At 39.5% G+C, this 5,425-nt stretch overlaps 1 long non-coding RNA gene across 2 annotated transcripts; it reads left to right on the forward strand.

The window, feature by feature from the left end:
• Positions 1-1,347: 1,347 nt before the first annotated feature.
• On the forward strand, positions 1,348-2,936 carry LOC112141760. 2 transcript variants are annotated; one of them, XR_002918452.2, is made up of 3 exons: positions 1,348-1,455; positions 2,610-2,757; positions 2,838-2,936. It is a non-coding gene; the product is annotated as an uncharacterized LOC112141760 (long non-coding RNA). The 2 variants fall into 2 exon arrangements; XR_004947415.1 differs by having other exon boundaries at positions 1,441-1,499.
• Positions 2,937-5,425: the final 2,489 nt, after the last annotated feature.

Below are 5,425 nucleotides of genomic sequence, written 5' to 3' on the forward strand. Positions count from 1 at the left end.
GGGGGGGGGGGGGGGGTCGAGCGGTCTCCAGATTTCTACACTACGCCGTCAACACAAACTTGTCTGAGCAATGTAATAAGCATGAAATGACTTTAGCGTGAATGAAAACCCAATGATGATCTCATGGCTACGGAGTGTTAAAAGAACGCGGTTGGAAACGGAGGCGGACTCTCAGACTGACGCCTCACACAGCCAGGTAATGACCATTGACTGTATAAGAAAAAACTGGACAGAGCAAGCCCCCCTACTTCCGTGTTCCATATAGGAAGGACCACTGGGTTCCAAAAAGGCCAAAGTCCCATTGACTTACATTGAGAAACAGACAGTTATTTCTCAGTCATTTTATATGTCAGAATAATCATTCTTCCTCTGCTGCTTTCTGCTTAACTTCTTTTTTCTAATCTTAATTTTTTTAAAGATTTTTTTCCATTATCACAAGTTATTAGAGTTATAAATTGACCAATCAGATGGCTCAATAAGCGTTTGTGGGTCTGACGTCGAACGTCTGGGGGGTTTGATTGACAGATGACGGGTAGCCAATGGGAGCAGACTTCATCAATGGGTCCGTGAAGACCTTTTAACACCTACTTTACAATTCAACAATGTACCAATCATTGTCCTACTGTTGTTTTCCTCAATGGAATGTACCGATGCAGCAGTTTAAAACAACAAGAGGAGCATGCTGTCGACATTTTTAGATGAGGATTTACTCTGGAGAAATAGATTTCACTCTTTTTGGTTCGTTTAACGTTCGTTTTTCTTTTTTTCACTGTTTTGATTGTAGCTTTTAAATTCTAAGTTGCGTATCATACAGAATTGTACAGCTCTTCCATAAAATCACCAACCAAAGTTTCATCTTCAACTTGAAGATAATTAAATTTTTTTTATGAAAAAAAATAATTAAAATAATTTTACAGACACGTGTTAGTGTTTGACCACATTTATTTTTAGACTACACTTGAGCTCCCTCTTTCTTATTTCATATTAAGACACGTTGAAAAAAGGACTTCTTTTTATCGATTAATATTTACATTCAAGATTCTATTCTATGTTTCGACTTCCGATAAAGTGAGCACCGCCACTTCTTGTTGTCCACTTAAAGCACTGGGTTGATGGTTTGATTCCAGGAAGGCTCTCAGTCTGTGTTAGGAGGAGAGTCCTGAACCGGATATTGATTATTCATGTAGAGAAAATGGTATGATGGGATTATACAAATTCACTTCCTCCCCCTCCCTTTCAAGTGATCTAGTTGTAATTAAATGTGATATGTTATTTCATGTATTTTTCCCGATTGCTTGAAATAAACCATTTCATTAATTAATTCATTCATTCATTCAGTCTGACATCCTCATCTCCACCTGCTGCCCCGCCCACCTGTGCTGCCCCGCCTCCATCCCAGGTGGACTCTTTCTTCCTGGTTCAGTCAGTGATGTGTGCTGCAGCTGCGTTGACTCGGTGAGTGGAGACTCTTCTTCTTCTTCAGCTCTGAAGAAACTGAAGTGAGTTTGTTTCTGGAACTTTGTCTGGACTAACTTGACTGTTTGTGAATGTTTGGAGAAGATCTTCTTCTTTCTCTGTAAACTCTCATCACTCTGCTGGTTCCAAAGCTTCATCATTGTTGATTCTGGACCAACAACATGGAGGATTCTTGATGATCAAGTCAACAACAATCAGATGATGTTTGTTGTGTTTGTTCTCAACATTTGCAGAATTAAAGGGGGTCAGATCAGCTGACTGCTGCTTCATGTCAGAACTTTCCAGAACACAGACAGAAGTTCTGTCAGAAATACAAACATCATGAAGATTTCATGTCAGACTCTCATATCTTCCTCTTCTCCTCTATCATCCAAATCTGTGTGTGAATATGTAATAGATTACCGTTCAGGTGACTGTCCTCTGAAAAAGAGTGAAATAATATTTCCTCATTCCATGTTCAAGAAGTGTTGGCTTGTTTGTAGCAGTCCTGTTTTTTCACAGAGTTGTTGGTCTAGTTTTTCAAGTCATGTTCAGACATTTGAACCTTATGGCACAGTATTGGGACCTCAATAAAAATAAAAAAAATAAATACATTAACAAGAATACATTTTTAAATATATAAGAAAAATGAAATTGAACTTGTAGGATTATAGGTTAAGGGGTCAATATCTTATGATAAAGTTACAATTTTACAAGGTATAAGTTAAGAATTTAAGAGATTTAAATTTTACATTTATGAAGCAATAGTCAGTTTACCTTGAAAAGCAAAGGTAAAAAAGACTATGAGAGACATACAGCACTTTGTCTTACATTTAGTATTGGTTTTATAAATAAGGAAATACTAAGTCTTTCAGTGAGTCAACATTCTTTTATTATAAGTTTAAGGACATTAAAAATAATTTTCAGAGATATGGAGGTCTTTAGAGTATGATTTCTGACCCTGAAAGAGTGGATTTCTATCAGGAAGTTTGTTTGTCAAAGTGAGTGAATGAGTGAAATGTTGCTCCATCATGGAGTGTTTGCTGCTGCAGCTCCATGTCTCCATCTGGTGGAGGGAGAGCAGAAGTGATGTTAAGCAGCTGATGTTCAGCAGCTTCCTCTGATGATGATGATGATGAGGGTTTCCTCTGCAGGTGAAGGCTGGAAGAAGGTGTGTGGGAGCTGATCCTGTGGATCCAGTCAATCCAGCAGCATGGATCAGTGGGAGGAGACACAGGAGGGAGCCCCTCCCTCTAAAAGCACTCTGTGTGGGGAAGATGAGAGCCAGAGCAAAGCTCAGAGGTGAGATGAACATCTCCATCTGTCCAGGACTCTTCTCCATGTCAAAGCTCAGACCTCACAACAAAAACCATTCTTCATAGGAACCAACCTGGACTTGGATCTGGATCCAGCTGTGTGTCCTTCAGGAGTGACGAGTCAAAGGATTTATCTCTTGTTTTTAATTACAGCAGTCCAGGAGTGAAACAGTAAGTGTTTGTCACAGTTAAAGGAGTCTGGATGTTCCAAATGATCAATAGTTTTCAGATAAATTACTTGATTCAGTTCTTGATCTCTCTGATCAGACTCACTTGAAGCATTATGTCTGATGACAGCTCCTTCCAGGTGGAGTCTGAGCTGCTAGCTCCACCCCTCTGCTACAACAAACGGACTATCTCCACAGAGCTGGCACTGATCAGCAAACTACTTTCGTTTTACATGCACAATATACACATCTGTCTTAGCAAAAGTTCAAATATAGTCTTTGTCAATGCTGTTGTATTATTCCAAAGATAGAAACGGAATCAGTTTTTTTCAAAGTTTGTGTTTGTCTGGATTTTTTCTAAACTCCCTGCATTGATACGTGTGTGAAACTAAAGTGTTTGCTGCTCCCTCAGATCTCTCTTTTTGAATTTTTCTGTTTTTCTTTGTAGCTCTGGAAGATCCACATTCTTCCAGCTTTTCTGATCAAATCTCTTCCTCAAACTGTTGTTGAGGCTTGTTCACACTCAGACTTCTATCTGGTCTAAAAACTTCATTTGTGGTTTTTCCTTACAAGTATACTTTCAGTAAATAGCGGCTGGATGGCTCAGTGGGCTGGGTGAAGGGCTGGCACGCAGGAGCTCTGGGTTCAATTCCCAGGGTTGTCCACTGATCCCCACCCAGATTGGGTCCTTAGGCAAGACCCTTGATGCTGCTGCCTAACTGGGTCCCTGTGCCCCTCAAGTACAGGGTTGTGTCAGGAAGGGCATCTGACGTAAAAACTCTGCCAAATCACTGATGCGAAACAGTGGGTGCTGTTATGCTGTGGCGACCCCGAAAGGGATAAGCCGAAGGCAGAGGTGGGACCAAGTCATTGTTTTGCAAGTCCGAGTCAAGTCCCAAGTCAAAAGCACTCAAGTCCCAAGTCGAGTCACAAGTCAAGACCAATAAGTCTCAAGTCGAGTCACAAGTCCTACTATTAATGTTTCAAGTCATTTCAAGTCATTTAAAAAAATGTAATATTAATTACACAGATCATGTGTGCTTTTATGAACTGTATTTTGCTAACATTTTAGCTAAATTGTCCAATGAGTTGATGCATCCCCATTTCCAAAATAATTTCTCTATAACAAAAACGCAGTTTACCACATTTGAAATGTGGTAAGATGGAGATGGCAGGGAACCAGGGTAGTCTGGATATTTAAGGGGTCATACCATGATTTTCTTAAGCCTTTTAGAGTGAACTATATCCATATATATGATCATAGATCACCTTTGGAACACTAAAAAACACATTTATGAAATACTACCAGTTATTTTCTTTACTTTTTGTCGTACCGGAAATAAAATAACTAAATTCCTGAGGCTCCACCTGCTGCTGCGTGTGGCTGCCGCCCATTTGATTTCATTCTAGAGCCAGCAGTGTGTATTCATTTTTCCCTCAAAAATAAATAACCATTATTTTCAAAGATGGATGCACATACCATATATCTGCCCTTAGTAGATAGACCCAGCCATCGCTACACTGGTTCACAACAGAAATACACTCGACGTCTGCACAACTGTGCCCAGTGGGGGGGTCTTAAAGGAGCCCCGCATCTAAAGTAACAAACTGTTTGAGCTGGAACTTATTGAAGACAGGACACAACTGGAAGATATACGATATTCTGCATCTAAAATGAAAGTCTTTTGCTGATCACCACTAGCTCTGTGGAGAAATTGGGTGTTGGTGTTAGACTGGGGGCGGAGCTGTCAGAGCAGATTCTTCCTAAAAGGGGCGGTCTCACTCTGTGACATCAGATCATGAGGACCTGCTCGTTTTCGTGGGCATGGGAGGGGCTGCTGCTAAGACCGCAGTTTGTAGAGGATTTATGGTAATCAGAAATGCATGAATGAATCAAAATACCACTTTGGAGTTCTTTATGTGAGGAATGAACATTAAAATACACTTAAAAGCTCAAAAAGTTGTTTTTTCATGGTATGGTCCCTTTAAATCCCCTCACTACAGACCAGTGATGTGCACTTAAGCTTGTGGGTGATGAGGTACTGACTCTCTCAGTCTGATTTATAAACCAATACATTTAACAACTAACAATTCTGTTTCATATCAGCATTTTTAATAAACATAGCAGATACAGGAAGAAGAACTGAGGAAGAATGTAAAGTGCAGAGTGGTTTAGTTTGACTCCAAAAAAACAAAACAAAATATATGAATAGTATATCTAGGTTTATGTTTAACATTTCTGTTGTGAAATTGATTTTTTGTTGTTTGAGATACAATTTATTTTTTGTATTCAGTACAAAATTTCTGCCAACTTACTGTAAAAAATTTCTCACTTTAAGTTAACAGGAGTTAAGTTAAATTCTGCATTCAAGACAGAAGAGTAGGATTCAAAACAAAAATCTTCTTTTCCTTTCTGCTTTTCCCTTCAGGGGTCGCCACAGCGAATCAGTTTCCTCCATCTAAGCCTGTCTTCAGCATCCTCCACTC

The sequence above is a fragment of the Oryzias melastigma genome, unplaced genomic scaffold, assembly GCF_002922805.2.
Source record: "Oryzias melastigma strain HK-1 unplaced genomic scaffold, ASM292280v2 sc00299, whole genome shotgun sequence".
NCBI lineage: Eukaryota > Metazoa > Chordata > Actinopteri > Beloniformes > Adrianichthyidae > Oryzias > Oryzias melastigma.